The following is a 23616-nucleotide window of genomic DNA, read 5'->3' on the forward strand; positions in this document are numbered from 1 at the left end:
CCCCAAAAGTCGAGCTGGAACACACCTGTTCCATGGCACGACCCTCGCAATTAGGTAGAAAACAAAACGAATCCGAACGATCTGCACGGCTGTTCGTCCGCGGAGAAGCGTAAACACCGAAGCATTTTAATCTGGCACGCCAGCTGCTTGTCCCTGGCACGAGGCAAAGCTCGATTATCGACGCTAAAAAGTGTATCAGCCGGCCGATCGCGGCCTCGAACGCGAACAGGTGCACGCCACCACGAACACCATCGTTAACCGGCGACTCGTGGCGCTGATCCGTGTCTCGTTTGAAAGTTAAACACACTTGAGGTCAGAGGGAACAAGGGAAGGGAACATTGGCGAAGGAGAGCCGTAAAGTTTCCTCCGAGGAAGAGGCTCCGTGGTTCGAAGCATTAAAAAGCAAGGGCGATCTGAGGCGAAAAGGTAGCCCGAACAGCCACTAAACCTTCGTTCGCGTGAATTTGTAGGTCGAGCCGGGGTAAATGCTCTTCTATAGTCTATGTCTATAACATCGTGCTCTCATTTGGCCACTGCTGGTGTTCCAGCAGCGTAGCGATGGGAACAAGGATAACTCGAACTTTGAGAAAATCCTTGGATATTCTTGAGAATGGTTAAAAAATGACACGAACTTTCTTACTAGCTAATTGCGAGCTAATCTTTGAGTTAAGGAAATCTAAAGTATACGAAATATGATTAGACAAATTATGAGCGTGAGAGTCAAGTTATAACGTAATTTTCTTTACGTCCAAAATTTTTATGGAACTATAATATCATTACACAACATCGTAAAGTCCGAATCAACGAACGAACATGGAAAACTGGTGATCGATCGACGATACCAAGGCTGCATCAGATGCATCGAGTGGGCATCCGTGACTGCTAACGAAGGGGGCTTGGTCCGAAAGAAGGACGAAAGGAGAAAGGAGAAAGGAAGGTGTAGTTTTACCGACTGCCTGCTGGCTTCCTGCGGCCGAGCCAGCGCACCGGGCCGCTTTCGGCAGGTGGCACTTTGCAACCTTTGTGCATCCCAGCGCGCTGCATTTACCTGCATGTGCTGCACTCACCCAAGGCGACTGCTCAGGATCGTGCCACGAACAGGTGCGCCAGAGCTGATTTTCAGGGTTCCTTGACTCGATTCTTGGGAAAAACAGTGGCTTGCAAACTGACCAGTATTTTCGTCCACGAGATTTTGAATATCCGAAATGTTGTTTCTTTATAGCGTTATACAACTCTGTTTGTTTACGTCACTTTCCAGTCTAAGTTAATTTCTTAAAGTTATATGCTACAGTCTTTTTTAAACATTGAAAACATTCTTATTTGTTGAATATATACGTCAGCGAGATTCAAACGTAAACAAGTTCGATGATCGACGAACTTAAGTGTATGTATTTTATAGCAATAAATTATCTGTAAGTTGATAGAGGTTAAATAGTTATTTTAGTTATAGGTGATGTTTTAAGTACAGTCGCAAAAACAAGTGTTGCAATCGAATGTTCGTAGAATGACATGACACAGCATTTTTAGGTGTCAACAAGAATAACCGGAACCATTAAGGATTCCCCGACAAACTCAATATTTTCCCCGTCTATTTAATGAACACATTAGTAATGCTAGCTAAAGATCTTCAGCTATATGTCACCACATCCTTTCTTTAATTGTAGATCGTTTGCTAAACAGTCAGACAATGTTGTTTGTCACGCTTACGAAACCTTGTACAAGCTATTCGTTACTTCGTACGTTTTCAAGTCAAGTCGCTCGAGTCAAGCAATCAATTTCCGTATAGAACGAACTTTTATAAATCACTGATCTCTTTACTGCCATGAAATTTTAACTGATAACAAGCTCTCCACGCAGATAAAATCGATCATGTTCCCGTTACGTGACGTTTTGATGCAATAACTTCATTGCGAAATCACCACGAGATATACATACTTTCTTTTCATCATTCCTAAATGTTGTTTACCTTGTATTACGCGAATAGCTTTGACATTCGAGGTCACGTTTCAAGCAATAAAATTGATTTATTAAAGATAATTGCATGACCGTGACACTGTGAGATAAGAACAAACACTTGAAACGTCACGGTCACGAGGACGCGTTTCGATCAAAAAGCTTGAAATAATAACGTCACACTTCGTCTTGTTGATTCCACGGATGATACAAGAGTCATAGAATCAAGCGGGCAAGGGATTGCGCTTACAAAAAAAAAAAATTATAATTCATGCAGAGACAAATGACTCACTGCGTTACAGGTTGTGCGTAAAGCGTGACAGAGTGTTACTGGTATAACTGGGCCAGGTGATTCTGGATGCTCAAGGATTCTCGAGAATTACTTTGAGACGTAGAGCAGAAGAATAACAAGACCGAGGGCAAGTCGGTCGAGTTACAAAGGAAGATTGATTATGGAACGGAAGATTATAAATCTGCCGGCTTTGTCGTCGACCAATCAATTTTTACGTGTACGTTGTTCGAACAGAAAGCGAATAAAAGATGTGAAAAAAGATGAAAGAGAAAAGCGTAAACTTTGTGTGAAAAGATCGATAAAGTATTTGTAATATCTCGGCAGTAAAATTAATACAGAATCTTTAAAACTTTTCAGTCCTATAAAAGGCATGTTAAACGATCCTCGTGAAATGTCGTAAAAAGACCTGTTATTGAACTGAACGTCCACTTTCTCTGTACTACGTTGTTAAAAAGTTAATGAGACGCGGAAAGAATTAAACAAACATCGGTTACAGAATGGCGAGAACGATAGATGGGCTATGGAGAATTCTATACGACTATACGAGTGCAGAACCAGCTTGACCACCTCGAGTTTACCGTTGATCGCTTGATAAACTTCCGCAAACGAGAAATTAACGTCCCATTCGACTTTAACGGCGGATCTTCCGCCGTGTCGTGTCGAACTTCAAGGATCGGCGCTTCCTGATAAATTGTCGTCGATGATAGCATTTAGGAGATTCCTAGTCGTTTTCAATCCATGTAATTGGTGACTGGCAATTTCTTTCTTTATTCTCTATAATCGAGAAGTTTTTGTTTGAATTTTTTTAGATTTAGCTCCTCGCAGAAGTACGAGAAAATTAAGGACAAAAACTTAAATTTTCTGCTACGCTAATCCTTCTGCAAAAATCACAGGAGATGATCCTCGGCATCGGCGATACGCGCAAGAATTCAGCGCGCGATCGAGCTGTGCCAGCGGCACCATCCCACCAAATACATATAATCTCCGGCAAAGATATAATGTCCATTAATAAAAGAGCATGTACTGGCGGTCGGATCGGCTCATATCTAACCTACGCACAGGAGACTTCTCGATGATCCTTTGCAGGGTCTAATCGGACCCGATTGGCCATAATCGTACGCGTGTGCACGCCACCGGCCGATCTTCGTTGCAAAGATCTTCGGTGCAACGCGTTCGCGCGGTAATAATCAATGGGAGAGGGTAGAGGGAGAGTTCGGTAATAAACGAGGCAAAGTGGTTAATGCCAGGCTGGCGGTTAACCCGAGGTGCAATATGCAAGTTAGCGTCTCTCTCAGCCGGTGATATTAGAGCCTGGCTGCGCCGTGGCTTGGTCCTGTTTTCGGATATTAAGCCGAGCTTTGCCGGCCTTCGTGCGTCCTGTAATAATTGTCTTCATTCGACAGCCGGCGCACTTTGTGCGCTAAAGTAAATTCACGGTCGCAGTCGGGTGCACGGAATTAACGCGGCAGCGGTGTTGCTTTTTGGACCGACACGTTGGACGCTCACTTTCGAATATTACGTGAATGAGCTCTCAGAGCTGGCTACGAACCGGTGCCCTTTCGTTAACAATCCAATTTCCTTGTCAATCGTGGTTGACATTGGTATTGGTATTGTTATTGTCGAAATACGTAAAGGACAAAATATCAGAAGGAAATCTTGCAAATATTTAAGTAAGCTTTGTTGTTGGTTTTCCAGATCAAAGATTTAGTACGGTTTTGACTTTTTTCGGGACAATGCAAAATAGAAGACAAATTTTTCTTTGAGTGTATATAGCAAGAAATAATTATTATTTATTTCAGCTTTTCATTCTAGAGGAGGGAATGCCTCGATGTACGATCAAACATCGATTCTTCCGATTTGCTCGAAATTTCAAAGAAACACGAACGAAGCACCCTTCGTGGAGATTATAGCGGCAAAAACGAGCGACGGGACTGGCGGGAGAAGCGTGCGCGCGCGGAAGATCTCGGTCAGGAGACGGTGTTCCTGAAGGGTAGGCGCGGAGAGACGAAAGCGTCGGGCAGCTAGGCCCTGCGAGGCCTTTTATCTCGGGATCTCGGGGTTAAGAACCAGCCGACAGGAGGATCGCTGCGGCAGCAGCAAGGAGCAAGGAGCAAGGAACAGCGGCAGCAGCCGGCGTTGAGGCGGCTGCACTCGAACGAGTCACGTGCATTGCGTGCGCGCCAACTGGGCTAGGTCGATGCACGCGGATGCACAAAGGGCTCAAGCCACGGAGCATGTCCGAGACGAGCCACCTGCCGACAGATGTTGAGTCTAGCAGCCAAGATCCGAGCTTGCATTATTCTCCAGCCGGCCTTTGCTGCGTCTCTCCTCACCTTCCCGTACCTCCCTCTTCTCCTCTTCGTTGATGGAGCACGATTCGGAACCAACGACGTAGACCTTTGTTCGTTCTCTTACGAAAGTCGCAACGCAATACCCTCCGCACGCTGGTTTCCGCACCTGCCCGCCACGACCACCTCCGGATCACCTCGAATTTATTGACCCTGCTGCTCCTCGACTCGTCTGCCGAATAATAGTCCCTGCCAACGCGTTGTTCGTTGCTTTAGCATTCACCCCGATATTAATAACAGCGATCTTAGCAACGATACTAGCGACACTCGCCATTATGTCGATAATTTTACGTCTTTTCTTTCGAAGATCTTTCACCCTCGATCGCCATGAGATTTAAACTCGATAACGTCGGGTTACGAGTCCCGCATGCGACGCGATTTCTACCGGTATGCTAATAACGTTTCGTTACAGCGTTGTATTTTCATTGAAGAAGCCCCGGTACGACGACACGAGCACCGGAAACAGCTGAATTCATTGTCACCGTCGAAGAAGAATACCAGGAAAAAGAAGAATCATCGACGCGGCGAGGAGAACTACGGGGAATGGCTCGAGTCACGCGACCGGCTCGCGCACATCCTGATGCTCCTTCTGTCCCTTTAACCAGGGGAGTCGTTTGCAAGATGTCATTCCGCGATCTTATCTTTGGCTGGTTGTCGTGTACTTGGATCTCTGGTTCACCGGCCCCGAACGCGTAGGCTGTTGCGAACAATGAGTTCTTTTTTACGGTTGATAACGATCGTCCGATCAAAGCGGCGATCAAATTCTGTACTTTCGTCGCGGTTACGTTTTCCGATCTTTTAACGCATTTTATCGTTTCGTCGTGGTGTTTTGTCCTATTTTTCTTGCAGGAGGATCGACGCTAGCCTCGAGCCTGACGTAACGATCCATCGTAAGAAAAACACGCGATGCGACTGCTAACGCGACACAACGGAAAAGACGATTTTTTCCATTGAGCATAAACAGACCACCTGTGGAAATAAGTGTTACGAAAAAACACGTTTTAAGCGAGTAGCGAGGGCGAACAAAGGAAACAGGAAGAGAGACATACGCGGTCGCGTGACTCGAACTACTTTGGACGTGATCCATCGATGCTGACGATTATTGTTTGTTGCGCCATGTGACGTGCAATTTAGAATTGAAAAAGAATCGACCGTTCCCGCGACACAGTGAAGGTTGCATTGCATTGGATGGTATTTTGTAAGTGTTTACTTAATTTTATTTTCTGTTATTGTCGCGAGAGAAGTTATACAATTACCAGGAACAAAGGATCTTTTGAGACGTATCAAAGATATCAAAGGGTCTTGTATTTATGTACGCATTTATGCTGAATAACCTTGTTTCAAAATACAATAGCATCTTTTATTATGTTTCGCTAATTCTCATTGTGAATCGAGCTAGTGTACTTATGTAATGTAAACTAATTTCACAAGTTGTTAACCATTAAAATTCATATTGTATCGTGTTTTAGCGTTTAACAGACAATCTCTAAAAATTTTCATAACGATTCACGAGTATTTATAACATTGACGTGTTAACTAGCTAACAGAACATTAAAATAATGTCACGTCGTAAATAACGTATTCCATCAAAATTCATAACTTCCGGATCGACAAATTAGTTATGGCAAGGTTGTAGAAAATGATGACGTCGACCGAGATCTGATCCGTTCGTGTCAACGACACAGAGAATATCGGTGGGGCTGTATAATACGCAGCTAATTTCGGCACGGTGTGATTTTGTTGCGGTTAGATGTATATCATTTATGCAACCCCAAGGTCCACACAAGGCGAGGGAAACAAAGCTGTCGGACATAAACGCGTGTTGGAAAATGAGTCAGGTCATGTAATAACGCGTTTGTCCAGCGTTTCCCGGCCACCGAGTACCGCGAGTCGTTTGCAAGATGTCGCAATTTCCGCCCTGTGACAGCTGTCCCTCGAGTTGTCATCGATAGAAGAAGACTGAGGACGCACCTCCGTATCTCGGGTTTCTTTCCACAGGAATCGCCAATTTGACCATCGACTCATCCATGCTAATTCAATTAAAAGACTTTCAGTGTTACATTTGGTTAACAAATGACTTGGTCAACAGACATGTAAAGTTGTCATGTCGAGTTGTATTTTCTGGTGGCCTCTAACGAGATTGTTTACAAGGAAGGGCACCAGTCACTGAGACGTCCGTAATAAAATCGTCATCAAGGAAAGCAACGACCGACCCGCATCTATAATTGTTCTTTTATTTACCGTTCTCTTACCGGGACTTTCGCTGGCATTCTGGCTCAAACACAAGCTCATCGTGGAGCGCGACGCGTTACTCGAGCCACAGGAATAAACGAGTGCTCTGGTGGTCCGCTTTCACGATGGCCGTCGCGGCCACGAAGAATCCTCGATCTCAATTCGATCGCCTCTCACCGTGGCGTATTTCGAGCGCGAGCTCGAGTCGTTCGCGAAACGCCGTCTCGTCTTCCTGGTGGGAGCGAGAACGTCTGGAGGACACGGGGAACAAGATCTTTTCCTCGCCGTTACACTTTCACTTTCACTTCTGGCAGCCTCCTTCGCCGTGTTTTCTATTCTCCGTCTCTTTTCCTTCGTCTATTGCCCCACTCTATCTCTCTTTCTCTTCGCGTCTGCCTACGCTCTCCTCGATCCCCCACGCCTCTCGTACCTGCGAGATTCACCGTGGTGGGTTTCCGTGCGACGCAGTCTCTCCGGCGTCTAGCCTCGAACCCAGGTATTATCTAGACTTTCACCGGCCGGAAATGCCCTCCTTCTCTTCGCCGTTATTTGTTGTTCGTCCGTCTTCGTTCCTCTCGACGCGACGAGTCTCGCCACGCGCGCTACCCGTCTCGGCATTTCTGTTCCACGAGAAACGGAGCTCTATCGTAACAGTCGCTGCGTAGATTCTTCTTGAATCGCTACTGTATTAACGAAAGACGAGCGATCAGCTTCTTCAAATTTCGGCTAATTTCCAGCTGCATCTTAGAAAGTTAAAGCTAGAATCTGTGTTCCTTAATCAACGATGCTTGTTTTCAATTTTCGCTTCCATCGATTGTTCGCTTGTGTCATGCATCCTGCCACACCCAATATACACACTGTGTATTTTAAACTCGATAAATACAAACATATATACACAAAAGCTTTCTCTGTGACTTGAGATATTAAACGCGTAAGATCCTCATTATTCTTTTCGTCTCACCGGTATTCCAGCTATCTGCGTTATTTTGATCAGGATATTAACGTAAAAGAAATATGACAGACGGCAAGGACGTCGCGCTGCTGGCACGTCCGCGTCCCATTAGCGATTCACATGCGCGACCAGAAAATATTTCGAGATCGCGGAAGCACTTTCTAATCTGCAGCCGAGTAAGGCCGTTCGCTCGGGATTAATAGAGCGTGGTAGAAGGAAAGGATCTTCGAGGATCGATAGTCTTCGTCTGGTGAGGCCAGACAATGCGAGTGTGGTCGCGGCGGTTAGAAAACCGGCTGATCCCCTGCCAGCCAGGCGGCTAGGCAATTTTATGCTCTCCTCGACATTTCCATTTACGACGAATTATTCCATCGCCCGAATTTCTCTTCTCGATTCTCTAATTAAACATCGAACGGAATTTTCTCCTTCTAGCGTTTAATTCTGCTATCTCAATCATCTGTATTTGGGCACAGAAGAATTATTTCTGTGCGATATACGTAAGTGACGAAAGTATAGATCTAAAGATAGATCGAAGGTTAGTATTCATAGTAATCTTTATATCTGTCAAAAATCTTCGTACTTTCTTTACCTATGCCATTACCATCTGCATCTTTGCCTATGCTATTACCATCATTTACGTTTGTATGCCCATCACAGAACCATCTACAACAATTCTTACAAACAGAGCGTCGAAACAGGACTTGTCCAATGTAACCGGCACAGCGTGAACGACGCCGAGGAGTCGCGCGAGGTTACGCAAAACAAAAGATTGTTTGTCAGTCGATTCGGAGAAGATAAGGGAACGTCGATGATCTGTAACGTCGCTAATTGGCCGTTTCGACGATGGGGGACCAAGTGAAAGGCATCGACGCAACGGAGGAATCGTTAAAATCTCGGCCGAGACGCAACCACGCAAAAAAACGTTCGAAGCAGGAAAAAGTAGCGGTGGTCTCCGCTCAAGACACAGAGGAGTGAGTAAGCCGTAAGGAGAGTGTGGACGCAAGTAAAAGGGAAGTTCTTTAAGGGGCGCGCACACGAACGATCGGGCCACGTGCCAGGCAGGTGCAACCATACCGAAGAAGCTTTCTCGAACAACACCGTTTATCTTCTCCTTCTTTTACTTCTCTCTAAACCGCCCCTCGGCACGAGGGCCTACTACTATGCCCCATCGTTCGAGTTCATCGTGCGGGAAAAAGCTAGACAAATAACGGCGGCTTCTCTTTCTCGCTGAAAGAAAATTAACGAGCCGGATTGGTGTGTCTGTCAAAGACCTGGATCCTTTTATGGATCCTTTTTCGAGGATGGAGCCTGCTAACGAACGAGGGTCGACCGTTCCTTTCTAATTTCTTACGCGACCGCCTCCCGCCCCCCATTCTATACCGAACGAGTCGATGATCTCGAGGCCGTACGAGAACTACGCGTCTTTTGAAATTCTTATTTCTTGTTGCGTTTTCCACCCGAGTATGTTCTAAGGTTGTCGCCTATCTAACAGCACAACGACTGAACGACATCATAATCGCCTAAGAACCCACAATAAGAGAACCACCACGTTGGAGAAGAAACTATTTGATACCGCAAATCCTCGCGGTTTCGATCAATAGATTCAGATTCAGAATGTAGCCTCGAGCTCGTAAATTTGTCCGTGATAATGCAGTGGCAAATATAGAGGAAGTTGTGCGCAGTTCTATCATGATCTAAAGAGGGATTGGTCCCTGGTCGAGCGGTTTGGCCGGCACGACAAAGCCGCGAGGAATAACCAGGCGTAGATTTACGAGAAAAGAGGCAGGTTTCGGTGGCGGCCCCCCGACGCTGACGCATTATCTTCGTAATGGCCATAAAAGCGTTACAGGACGCGTGCTCCGCTCGATCGTACGGCCATTGTCGCATTCAACGACGGAAGTTACAAGGCGAATCGTTCGAACGTATAAGAAGCTGCATTAAGAGGGGCCCGTCTTTATGGGCAATTCATACATATGTTTAGCCTGTATCTGGCACGAATGCTCGTATGGCTGGCCGTCATAAAAATTCCATTATTGTCGTTCAAACAGAAATATGCCCGCGGATAGCTATTGACATATTTACGTAAATGTAACGGCTTCGCATAAACGAGCAATAATATAATTCTTACGACGTAGTGAAAATCGCGATCGACCGTTTCTAAACCTACACACTGGCAACGGGTTAACAACCATGCCCAATAACCATCGGCAAACTTCGGCTTTCCTTTTGGAAAACATTCTGACCACGATGAGCAATGGATCTTTTACGGGACTTTCCAAGACTCTCGATTGCGTGATAGAAGAAAAAAACTAGTGGCTGAAGAACCAGCGGAAAAATTGAGCGACGAGCTTCCTTTTGTACGCGATTCGTACTTGCGAGGAAGTTCGAGCCGGTTACAAGAATTCTAGAAGTAATCGGACCTCTTCTCCGGGGAAGTTAACGGAGAAGAGAAAAACGAGACGCCACAGAGTATAAAAGACTGTGGAAATGGTTTATGTTTACTTGTTTCACATAGTAGCTATATATCTATACCTACGTACCTTTGCAAAATAAATATTCTTCGTACGTATTCTTCGCTAGCATGAAATATTAACTAAATAATAACAAGATTTATCAGTTATACGTTGATCAACCTCATTCGGATTGTTTTCTTCGGTATATCGACATTAAAATTAAGAAATCCGCATTGAAATTGATTACCTGTTTTCGGCTCGTATCATCCGTCTACCGAAACCTGTATTCAAACCAGCTATTTCAAGATCCCGCTGCATCGAGCCATCCAGGTGACACGAGCCTCGGAAACTCGACCCCGTCCCATCGCCGTGACTCTCAAAACACACATTCTCGAACGAAGACGCACATCGTGCCTCGATCATCATATTTACGTTAAAAAAAGTAAAAAAAAAGAAAAAGATGTCGACAACCAGCGTGTAAATGTTACCGTCTTGATAGGACTGTCATGGAAGCAACGAATCGATGGGATGACACGAAGCATTGGGGATTTCTCGGTCGATTCCGCGAGAACTGTTGTTCGAGGGCGATGAGGAAGGGATTGCGCGAAGAAAGAGGCAACGACGCACCGGGTGGCTGGTCTCGAGAGGAAGAGGAGCGAGACTTAAAGGAAGGAGAGGAACGCGAGAAAGAAGGTTAGGATGGCGGGACAACATCTGCCGGGTGCAACAATCTCGAACACCTGCCGTCTGGTAGTCGCGTGCTCTCGCACCCCGGGAAACACAGTGGAAGAATAAGACGGTCGGTCGGTGCCCTCGTAACTTACGGGAACGACTAAAGCTCTCGCGTGTATGTAACAATAGATCGAAATCAGGACCGATTTTTCCAAGGCCAAAAACGGGCGTTTCATGGTGAACTATGAAAAGCGCAGATTCTTGTGCCATTTTTCTGGGCAGAAGTCGTTTTACGCATTGGCCACGACGATCCTTCTTTAAATGCTTTAGGTTGTAGAGCTGGGACAAATTATGAGATGTTCAGGCAGATGTTTATGGACCCTGGACTGGACCCTGCACGAGGGGATGGCGATGTTTCATCTTCGTATTGTGGGATAGATATTTTGTTCGTGATCAATGAATTGATTTATGTAACACAAGGAGACGGTAAAAATACTTCCAAGATAGAGGTTTTAGAAAAAAGCTCGTGACATCGCTGCTTTCCTTATCGTTTCAATTTATGGGATAGGTCCGTATGGATTTTGAACCATTCCAATAACAATATTTGCGTAATATAAAGTGGAGTAAATAAAATTTAGAATGTCGATTTGTCGCATTATGTTGACAGAATTTGCATGACACTTTATCTAGACCTCTAACCAATACGACTGCACCTTTCGATCAGCTCAGCTGATGTGTTTAATCATCATATGCCTAATCACCAATCATATTCTATTTACACAAATGACTTTTCTTGTTCATAAAACTACTGATGATCAACATTCACGGTAAATTTTTATCGTACGATCTTCATTCACGCCACGATATCTATCGTTCGATGCAAAATATTTATAGAATCGATTATTAACTCGATCGAATCATTTATTATCGCTAAAAAAATATTTTCTTCGATGCGCAACAAGTTACCAAGTGGTGGCATCATGGACATTTTTTTCGTGACCCCGTAACCAAAGTTCAGGGAACAGAAACTTTCCGTGGATATTAGTTGGCCGCTCACCGTAATCTGACCACAGGGGAGAAAGAATTAACGGTGTAGCGAATAATCGGTAGCGCTGACATTCCCGCGGCGTGCTTTCTTGTCCTAATAACGCTCGAAAGCGGCCTGATCTCTGACCTCGAAATGCATGAAACGTCTTACGATTGCGTGCATTTAGCACCGACAGTTTCTTGCGAATCGGGAGAAAGCGCGATGAGATCAGTCGACTTTGGATAAGGAAATCGTGCCGTGAAATTGATAGGCGAATTTCATGATCTTCAGATGCTTTAGATCCTGTGAACACCTAAAGATACTTATCTAACTAAAGTACTTTCCTACACTCAGGCTCACGATCGTAACTGCATTTATTGGCACGAGAAGATCGTTCTTTTAAAAAGTCCACCAGATCCTGTCAATCCAGGAGAGCAACGCTTGGAGAACACCAAGTTTTAGATCAGCTTAACTCGATTCGCAACTATGGTGAAACTAGAGCAAGCGAAGAATCGATCGTTCCACTTTTCTGATAGCGGTGAACTGCGTAATAACCTGTGAGCGCGTTTAGATAAGGTTCGTAGCCATGATGAAGGTTATTAGTTTATTAACAAGCGTCTTAGGAGACGCGACTTGTTGCCGATCGTTTCAAGGCCAGCTCAAGGTCTTTCATTAGTCGGTTAATCGGGCAGCGTATCGGAAGGTCATTGGGTGGCCCGAACCTAACGAGAGACTCCTAACATTTTAACCCGGAAAACATTTGAATCTAATTACATTGAGTCGACTTTGCCATCGGATGTACCATTCTCACTGCATATTACGTTGCTTTTTCTCAACGAATCGAACGTTCGAGACTAAGTGAAAAGCAAATCCGATGAGGATCGGTTCTTGTTTTAGAGCAATTAAATGGTGATCCAGAGAAAAGCGAGCGGAGAAACGTTCTGGCGATTTAGTATGGATCATCATGATGGAATTACTCGAATGCATAAATAATTCATACTCTCGTTTCTCGCGTATTGTTACTTAATCGATTAATCGATATTCTCGTATAATGAAGGACGGAACAGGTATTCTTGACTGGGGATTGTTTGTCCAAGAATCGGAAGGAGCAATTGCCTCGATTGAATTCGAGATATATTTAGGAATTTCATCTAGCCGTGAAACCTGTTGGCGAAAGTACTTATTAATTTCGTTGGGACGAAGGATACACGAAGGATGGTCAGGGTTTTGCAGTGAGACGACTTCCACCAACAGTTTCAACGTTTAATCGTTTCTCGATACGCCGGTTCATAGAGAAAGAAACCGGTTGAAAACGGCGTAAGAGCATGCGATATTGATTTCCCCGTTTGCCATTGTACCATCAGGACGAACAAGTCTATATTAGCAGCCTTCCTTGCAGCCATAGTAGCCGTTAACACGGCGCCGTTTAATTTTAAAACAAACGTTTTTTACACTAGAGTATAATTGATCTACTATTCGACTAATCGACATCTGTATTATACCATTTTCAAAATAAATAAGACGAAAGAATCTATAATGATTTCAAATCATCGTATCGAATGTGTGAAACGCGAAAAATGTCGCCTACGACTTCTCGATCGAAGCAAAATTGGCGCGTTGTCACGATTATCAAAACGTCACAATTCGTCAATGTTTCATGTGGCTTCTAAAATTTCCTTCACGACGTCCATAGTTCAAACCAGACTGCAAACGATTCAACGTTCCACTAACAGAGACAGCAGGAAATTCATCGAGGTGTTTCCCAAGCGAGACTTCCCGAAATGCCATTAAATTCCGAGGCGACGTTGGAGAAACGTTGGCCGCAGGTCAGACGAGAAGGCGCGCGTTCGTCAACGACGAACAAAACGGTCGACACCGACGGTATGCGTCCACCGACGAGCAGTTCGGGCTTCCTGCTCGTCCCGAAGCCGGGTTCACGTATTTTTAGAGGCATTATTCGGGCCAGGTAGCACCGATTTAGCAGGCGGCCATGTATTATTGATGGGCGCCGTCGACGAGCCTGCATGCGGCCCGCGTTAACTCATCGCTCGACGACGTTCTAATTTCTCGGGTCCGCATTATTCATCGCTCCGTTTCCGCGCGAAATGTTCTCGCCGGAATTGCGGTAAAAAGCACGCGAGCAAAAGAGCTTGGCAAATTTTTATTTCGTGACGATTCTTCTAGTATGATTAAGTAATGATTAATCTTCATTTTTTACTTTTTCGAAAGAGGAAACTAGATTATTTTGCAGTGGTTTAAGTAATCCGACAGAACTATTCCATCAAAATCCATGAATTGGTGAGAAGAGTAGCATAAGATTGAAGTTTAGCGAGATTGAGAAAAGCGATTAACGAGATTGTGTACGTTACGAGTACATTATAGTATACGTTATAAACAGCTTAACGATTTGGCGTCTTAGATTAGACTCGTAGTATATATATATTCATGTATTACTGTTCTACAAATATTTCTATGGTACTGGCATAATTAGAACTCTAAATATATTCGCCAGTAACTCAGCCCACCCAGTCGAGTACATTTGTCATCACTCAATCGTATCTTCCACCTCAGGCTTTACTTCTTGTCGTATTAAAGTTCGTAACAAAGACAGCGATACAATCTTAGAACATAATATTAAACATAGCAGCAGTACTTCGATAACTCTTAACTATCATTAGTTACGTCGATAATACTACGATTATGTATGATAAACCATAAACTCTACAGTCATATACAAATCACTTAGTGAGTAACGGCCCTATAAACTTTACCTCTCGAGAAATATAAAACATTCTGACACGGTAGCCGTGAATTTTCTGAAATAGGAAAAGCATTCGTTGAGAAAGCGCGATCCGATCGATTTCTACGTGCTCGGAGCTCCCTGTTTACGTATGTTTGCCGCGCGTGCGGTATGTGTGTCGTATCCTTGCACCACTCGCGGCGGAAAACTAGTTCAGTGAAACCTCGAGCACCGTGGCCGCCGTAAATATCGTCGGAATCAAAGGCTGCGTTCGTTGCCTAACGCCGCGAATACCTCTTTCGGGTTAAGTGCTTTCGCGCCGGCCTTCTCTGACCGTTTCGTAACGGCGTCGCACGGATTTTTCCTCGTGCGAGTGCAGCACCTGTCGGCACGACTCGCCTTCCCCACCAGGAAGCAGGAAAAATACGCAGAATATTCTCTTCATTTTTTTCCTCCTCCCTTGTTCCATTTTTATTCCGTATGATGCCGTGAATTTACATTCATGGCTTTCCTCAAATTTATTCATATTTTTCGGGTTAGCGTAGAAACCTACTCCAATTTAGAATATTTTAACTGAGTACCAAATAAATCCGGGTAAGAAACTTGTTTATGCGCAAGTTCACGAATATGTGTATATTTCTGCGTTTATTGCATACAGCCTCGTATAGAGGTGAAATAAACCTCCATTGAGGCTTCGAATGCTCGATAAAAAAGAAAGTTACAGCACTGCCATCGACATCGCAGGGAAATAAAAGTCGGAAAAATGGCAATGAACGCGACATTAAAAATCCGTCAGCACGTTGACGAGTGGTAGCGTCGGATTAGGCGGATCAACAGGTCGAACGGAGGTGGGCAAACAAACGCGATGTTACGATTTTAACGAGAACCATACCGAGTTCAATCTCGTTCATTTTTCTTTGTTCTTTCGCTGGATTAAACATCGACGGCTACAAATTCGCGTCTATAGCAGCACGCGACCAGGATCGAGTACAGAAAAACAGAAAAAGGAACTCGTTCGATCGACGAAGACGATATACACAGAGTTAGTAGCTTCTCCGGTAGGAACCGGAATAAATGGATAGAGAGAAAGAAGGGGGCGTAGCGAAACGTTCCGTTCGTTTTCCCAAAGGAAAAGTCGAAGCGAGGTTACTTGTCGCAGGACTCGCTGGATCCTCGAGAACACGCTCGAGAGTCCTCTGGCCGCTCGTTTTCACAAGCGCCTTCGAACCGCGGACAACGCCCGAAAATTAAGTTCTCGACCGCCCGCAGGACTACTAATGTAACCCCAGCGCCAACGCCCTCGTAAAAATAACAGTCGCACCGTGGAAATCCGAATTGAAAAATGATTCTTTCATCGTGTCTCCGGAGATTCGGCAATTGACGATCGAAATCCAGCCGCTCGTGCTATGAAGTATTTACCGAAATATATAACAAAAAGGAAACGGTATCTATCGTTTGTTTAAACACAATGAGGTGTTTCATTTAGTTATCCCCCTTGTTACGTCCGATGATTCTCTACACAAATCAGGTCGCACGCAGCGGGCAAGATGGTAGCCAGATGTCTACATTCTCTCATTAGGTACCCTCAATAGTCCTAAGGACCCACCATAAATCTCAGGATTTTTCTAGTTAAGGTCTCTCAGGCCGAACAAATATCTTTTTATTTGAATTGTTTTCTAAATTTATTATCTACTCCGGGAAATCTGGATTTTCTCACGTATGATGCTTCCTACTAGCAACTTTCTCTGGGGGGCGGTTAGCACCCTTCCTCACCCACCAAGCTGGTAAATTAACTAATTGACAGCGAAATTTATTTCCCTCACCTACTAACGAAAACTTGTCCTTAACGAATCAGCTTATCTCGTGTCCTTAGACCCACCCATCACAAGTTTTCCTCCGCAGCATCACCTTCACTGAAAGTTCAGTTGTTCTACATTTTTTGACCCGTCACCATCTAAACTTACATTACGTGTTGTCTATCAATCGAGATCTTAATTACTTTCATTAACTACAAGTTATTGGAATAAACCGTAATTTATAACCTGTTAACTCAGTGTATACTCCATTCTACCACCTCTATTATTCTAACCGAAATAGGGGACCGATCATTTCGTGGCATCGATTGTCTGATCGCATCGGGAATTTACGACTCCCCTTGACGTGCTTCCTCGCGATCGCGTCTCTCCTCGAACGGTCGAAACACCTCTTCTGAGAAGGTAAATAAATTTCTACGCGGGTCCCATTTTTTTAGTTGCAAATATTTGTAAAAATAGAAACTCGCATAAGCGACCTTAGTCCTTACTCTAATTATTATTAAATATAATGATAGACCGATTTACGAGCTTCTGTTTGCTTAGATTTATTTACAAAATTTCGTCTTAGAGTGTGCAATGAGCATATCGGCGTAAAACCTACAACACCGATACGTTACTGGCAATTACACCTTGTATAGAAAACGGCGCCCAATGGATTCCAATGTCCCGACAATTCCCATTGATAAACTCCATTCTGAATGACGGTGACGTTCAATGAAATCCCTACACAATGTATGTAAATATCACGATACAACCGTCGTATCTGCTTCCAACCAAGTGTAGGTCGATCACTCCAGCGGTCCATGTCCATGCTATTGAGAGACCAGCGGAAGTTACGACATCTCCAATAGCGTTTGATCGTCTCGCCTGCATGAGAACGTTAAAACGAGATTTTTCAGTGGGCGAAACAGTCTCGCGGCCTTGGTGGCCAGTCATTAGACAAACGGTGCCGCTTCGTTCGGCCACGAGAATTCCCTCGTCGAGGTCCCCTCTTCGGATCGTTCTGTTTAACGAACGTTTATTGTCGTCCAGCCGCTTCTATAAATACGTCGCCGTGGACGAGACGCGTGTCGCGATCGTGGAGGAAACGAGCGTGCAGGAAGTCCCAAAAGAGAAACCGCGGAGAACGGGACGAACGTGAAATTACGCTCGGACGTGACGTTAGATACGAGATAATTAGCCGGAGCTTCACGGCGACTGGACAAATTGCGCGCCTGTATCCCGGTTTTACCCTACAGCCGACGAAAATCTAGATGGTTATACACGTGGGACGTTCGTTCGAGCGAAACTTGTTTCTCCGACAATAGTATATAATACGAATGGTTGCTATATTCAAACGCAGTTGCAGTTGAATATAGTTGAAGTGGAATATCGTACATTCTAGCTGCGAAAGATTCGAAAATTTCGCCCGATTAAACATTTTTCCTACGGACCGTATTAACGCATTCTCGAGGGAGAACGGGACATTTTCTTTCCAAGCATGCTTGGAAATTTTTCTTCATAATTGCGGATTTTAATTCAGAAAAGTACTCGTAAACATAAAATATTTGAGTTTTCTGAGACATAGCGATATAATATTAAATTACTAGAAAACGTCGATACAGCCGGTTACGTACATAGTTTTTGTAAAGCTGCTAGTCGACGATATATTATAATAGCGCATTGTTCAAGAGTTACGAGATTAATCACGACGTTCAACTATTAAAATCCATACTATGTAACGTGGCTTCGTTGGAAATCAAAATTGTCAGCGATTCTCCGCCAATTAATCGAATCAGCGGCAGAGTTAAACTGGTGTAAAATGACTGAATCAATAAGAGAGCGGGGATTGTTGGAAAGGCAGTGGAATTGGAATGTCGGAAAGTAGAGATCGCGAAGGGGGTAGAAATTGGTTCGACCCGAGGCAGAGAAACGAGTTCCGCGAATCGCGTTACTCCCATTATGTTATCCGTACGAAACGACCGATAAGAACCGAGACCAGTCGTCAGTTGCCACGTCTATCACACGCTTCCATCCAGAAGTTCCCGTTCAAAAATTAACATAGTGCCGGCTGATAGGCTAGCCGCGATACATAATTCATAGGGGAGGCAGCATGCATCCCACAGGCGCAATAATCGTCGTTCCTTTTTCATGTTGAGTACCCATATGCGGAAATCAGCCGGTTTCGAATGAATGCGCATGGGTGATGGCCCGTAATAACGCGCCGTTAATTATTCTTAATTGGAGACGTTTCGAAAGCGACTGTATACGCGTCGATCACACGCGTTTTCACGCGCCGTCATCCATGAAATCTTCAGGAAACCTACTGCCGGGATAATACTCGCGGGAAATTAAACGTTCTCGCGTTTTTCCACGCCCTCGAGAAACACACGTGTTCAAAAACTTTAGTTTAAAGTGGAGCTACTGTATTGCGATTAAAACTATGCCGTCATGGCATGGCGTGGCTCGCTCGAAGCAAAATTTTTGGTTTTTCAAAAATACTTTTCCCATTACGAAATGTTGCAGAAGCACCATTCAGTGTTGCGAGTTTCTTCCATGTCGTCGTTATATGTACAAATATCATTAATTGCTAGTTTTGGTTCTTATACAGAGATTTACTAGGTCAATGGTTTTTAAAGCAATTGATCAAATTTGCGAGGCAAAGACCGATTTATCGTTGCTCCATGACGCAATCGAAAACTCGACAAGTCTGTGGATCGCGACTTGATCTCTTTTCACCGCGTACAGCGGCTGAGCTAGAAAGGTATTTGCGACGTTTACACGAACGGTTGAGTCATGCCCCCATCGTCGCGGATAAACCACTTTCTAAATGCATCGCCGACGAGACCGTAAACGGCTTACAATGGCTCTATCTGCGCCGCGGCGAGAATCGAGACGCCATTTCGAGCGTGACACTTTAATTTCACCATTCTGTTTGCTCTCAAATTCACCAAATTATACGGAACTTACGACACCAAACGTTAAAATAGAAGACGAAGAGAAGAAGAAAAGAAATAAAAGGCACATCTGGAATACCAACAAAGATATAATTTTCAACGTTCCTTGATTTAATTACGGAGGAGAAGTATACCCCAATTAAATTCGAGGTGACGAACGAAAGATGGTTCAATGGCAGTTTCGATGGTTTCTGGAGCAACGACGACAAGGAAAACGTGGGTTTGCGTAAGAGGAAACTCAATTAAGCGGGTCCGGTACGAGCTGGCCGTGGTGGACGTTAAAGGGAAACGGCTGGCGGCGAGCGTGTGCCGCGTGAAACTCCACTTATCAGTCCACTCGTAAATAACCGTTGCGTTTTTTGCTCGTACGAGCGAATTTTTGTTTCGCGCTCACGATAATATTTTACGCGCGTCGCTCACGTAAGGCGGCCGAGGAAATACGCGCTGCGTTTTACGCCGAAATTACTGCCAGTTATAGCTCGCGAACGCTGTAAACTTCACCGATGCTCACGCGACTTTACGCGGTTCTTTTTTTAGCGAGTCTGCACCGGTGCGTGCAGCGTCTTATTTCAATTGTTAATCAAGTAAAACTGAGTTTATACCTCGCAACGAAAAATATTACGAAGCAGCAGTAAAAGTTTCTTCTAAAGCTAATTCGAATTAATCTGCCATAAGTAAACTGCTTTATATTTTTTTATAAATTTAGGAGAAATTCAGTCGTTTATGACAGAGGGTTAGAACTGTATAAAATTTTTCTATGGTAAGTGCTCAAATACTTTTGGCAGCTAGCGTATATTAACGTTTAAAGTGTATCGTAAACCCAACTCGTGCATCGCCGCCTCGCAAGGAACCAAAATGCAGTAAAACTCGCGTGATCCACGAAAATGCTGCCTAAGGGTGGAGTTTAGCCGGATGGTGTAAATAACGCGTAAGCAAGGCGACGCAGGCGCGGCGACGGACGAAAAATGGGCGCGCGAGCGCGTGAATCGCACACGTGGCCAGGCAACGTACGCACGCGGCCACGCACACACGCGGCCGGTCCGCGTGAGTCACTCATTCATGCCTGGCCGGCCGCGGGCGTCGCACGATTACGTAACGCACGTGTGTTACGTATGATGGACAAAGAGACGGAATGTCGAGCGAGAATGGGCGAAACAGAGAGAAAGAGAGAAAGAGAGAGAGAACTTAAATAACCGAGCGAGAACGTCGATTTCTGAATACACAGACGAGCGAAACGGAATGAAAAATAATTGGTCTTTCGGTATGGATGGAAAGCGTTTACTGGAACGTGTCCGCGAGACACGGTGATCTCGATAATTGAGAGGTTTAGTGGCTGACCTGCAGGCTCATCGACCGTTTTGCAACTCATTCATGTTGACATTTCGTGGAACGAGTTTGTAGGCCATGATTTGAATCGCTTTATGGTTCGATCAATGTGGTTCGGATTTTGATGGAAGTATACGGACGTTTTAAGATTTATGAGTACAGTAAAGTAGAATTACTCGAACCTGTCTCGCTGGAACGAGCAAGTATTATATAAAAATACCATAATTTATATTTATATTGAAAAGAATTGTCCGACTAGTAATATCGAAGTTTAATGCAAATAACACGCCACTTTGTCGTGAAATTCTATCGAAGCGAATTATTTTCCATGTCATTCACACGTTCGTGACATCGTTTCCCTGACGGATCAATGGAACAAAGATGACGAGGTGCAAAGAAGCAGGGACTAGTAAAGAACCTCGCACGAAAAGCCTTCGGATGGATTAAGGCGTCACGTCAGCCTGGCTGGTATGCTTTCATTTCAGGCAATTTTATGCGGCCACGAATAGGTATCAAGAACCAGTAACGGGCAATCATGTCGTGATTATGGCAGTAAAACCGGCCACACACCGAGCGACCAACATGCCACGATGTCGAGTGTTCTTCGAATCGATGGAACGACATTTATACGAGATCGATCGTTTTGCGGCGGTCTCTGATACAGATGTTATTCGGGAAAGTTGTATCGGGACGATAAATCGCTCGGTAACGGTCCAATGCAGTTTCGTACACGATGAGTAATTGCTACGACGATTAGTCTTCAGCTTGTTCTTTGCTTTGTGTTGGACATGGCTAAGATAACTCGGCTGATTCATGTATTAAGCTGTTCGTCGTACTCCGATATTCTCAACTTTTTGTCTATATTACTTATTGCTGTTATGACATTTATCTAAGTCACAGCCACAAATAATCTGTATTTAATTTGAAGATAGAAACAGACTGATTTTTGGTGAAGTAATTAAGACTAAAAATAATGACGAAATTCGAGGCAGCCTTTAATGATCTTTCTTTGATTTATGTCCTCTTAAAACGCGATATTACTCTGGCAAAATCATTACGCTCGAGGGAAATTACACCTGAGCAAATACATTAATTCTAGTTTCCAGACACGGTACTGCACCGATTTACCCTCTGAAACAAATAGGTATACTCGGTGTCTCCATTCAACGGCCCTTCAATCCGGGTTTAAGACAAAGGAGGGGACGCGTCGAAAGAACGACGGATGCAACCAGCTTGAAACGCGCGATGTTTCTGCTCTAATGAGATTCACGCGTCCGCGAATGCGTCGCGCGAATTTTCGTCGCGGGATTCATACACGAAGGGATATGTACAGACGCGCTCATCAGGTTGCGGATCGCTCATCTGTGAGAAAACACCGCTAGCCCAGGTTGCTGCGATTCCCATAAATGGGAAGAACATGTACAAGAGAACAAACCAGAAATGTAAGAAACGAACTGCTCGTAGATATACAGCAACACAAGAATCGAAATAAATATTATACTAAAAAGAAACAAAAAAGAATTAGAATTAGAATTAAACTACATGCACATACTTGTCTTATTGCAAATCAATCTTTGTTTTCAGTAACTGATGTATTTACTTGAAAGGGAAATTCTGTAAAGCGAATTGGATTCGTTCTTGTTATTCTTCCATTATTAGCATAAAGGTAGATTCGTCGCGACACCTAAAGGCCTTTATTATCGCAAACAACGGAGAACAAGTTTCACAAGAGCGCGAAATGTAGTCGAAAGCGTAGAGTCGCGTTGCCTGTAGTCATACTAGCCAGCTATAGCGCCGGCAGAAGTCACTATGTGTATTTTCCGTGTCCATTATCATACGATTATTGTGTACATTTGCTAGAACGTGCACGTATACGTATGAAACAAAGTTCTCTGGAGACAGTCTCTACTCCCACGCGTTTCCGCAAAACCCTTCCCAGTCTCAGCGGCTTATTATTGTATAAATGTTTCATAAGTCTGATAATCTGAGCATGTCGTAACCGTTGTTGGTACGCAACGATCAAATTATCTTCCATTCTATTCTCGTTAAAAGCGTGTATACGAAGAAAAAAAGAACATGATTTAAAAGGATCGTTTATTTGCGTTATACCGGAATATATTGTTACATATTTATGACTGGTTTGCAAATAACCAATTTGTTATCGCGTTGAAATAGCACCGAGCGATACGCTTGCGATCGAATCTAGCGATTTTTCCGCGAATGATACCATTCACGCCGCGCCGTGAATTACACAACGATCACGAACACATTAGAAATTGCAATTAGATAAATTGTCAAGGACAACGATGGCATTATGGCCTGTGTTATATGTTTTTACCAGATAACACAGTGTCCATTACTCGATTATTTTCTTTCGTTATCGGTCGACCACTAGCTGAGTGGTTATCAATCGCAAATTTCCTCGAAAGACGTGTCAAGTTCATAGGACTTCCTTGTCCGCGAAAAATGTAGGAAAATTAGATACGATAATAAAGTCTGATCTAACAGTACTTACACGGAACGGGAAACAGGGAAAAAGTTGTTCGAACTTCCGACACGAACCCTATGTTTCGCAATTTCGCCGAACACGGAAATTCGTAGACGGAGAGGAGGAAGCTATCGCTATAATTCCCAACTAGGAGAAGTTTAATCAAACTTTCGAGAATTTGACTTCTCCGACCCAAAACCATAAATCCACGTATCTTTGCGAAAGTGGCAGTTGACTGATTAAGGAAGCTGCGCGGCGAATTCTAAATCCGAAGTTTACCCGATTATTCCCGACTTCGTCAGCGAGTTACAATTTTCCGACTTCCGGTCCCGAAATATTTGTTACCGCGGATAAAACGAGACTTTCTCGAATTCTTCGTCAAA

General features: G+C 44.2%; 1 protein-coding gene across 4 annotated transcripts in view; it reads right to left on the reverse strand.

The window, feature by feature from the left end:
- Positions 1–23616, reverse strand: part of LOC100644761 (3-phosphoinositide-dependent protein kinase 1) — a 404120-nt gene that overhangs the window by 189480 nt on the left and 191024 nt on the right. The window lies entirely within an intron of this gene.

The sequence above is a fragment of the Bombus terrestris genome, chromosome 7, assembly GCF_910591885.1.
Source record: "Bombus terrestris chromosome 7, iyBomTerr1.2, whole genome shotgun sequence".
NCBI classification, from domain to species: domain Eukaryota; kingdom Metazoa; phylum Arthropoda; class Insecta; order Hymenoptera; family Apidae; genus Bombus; species Bombus terrestris.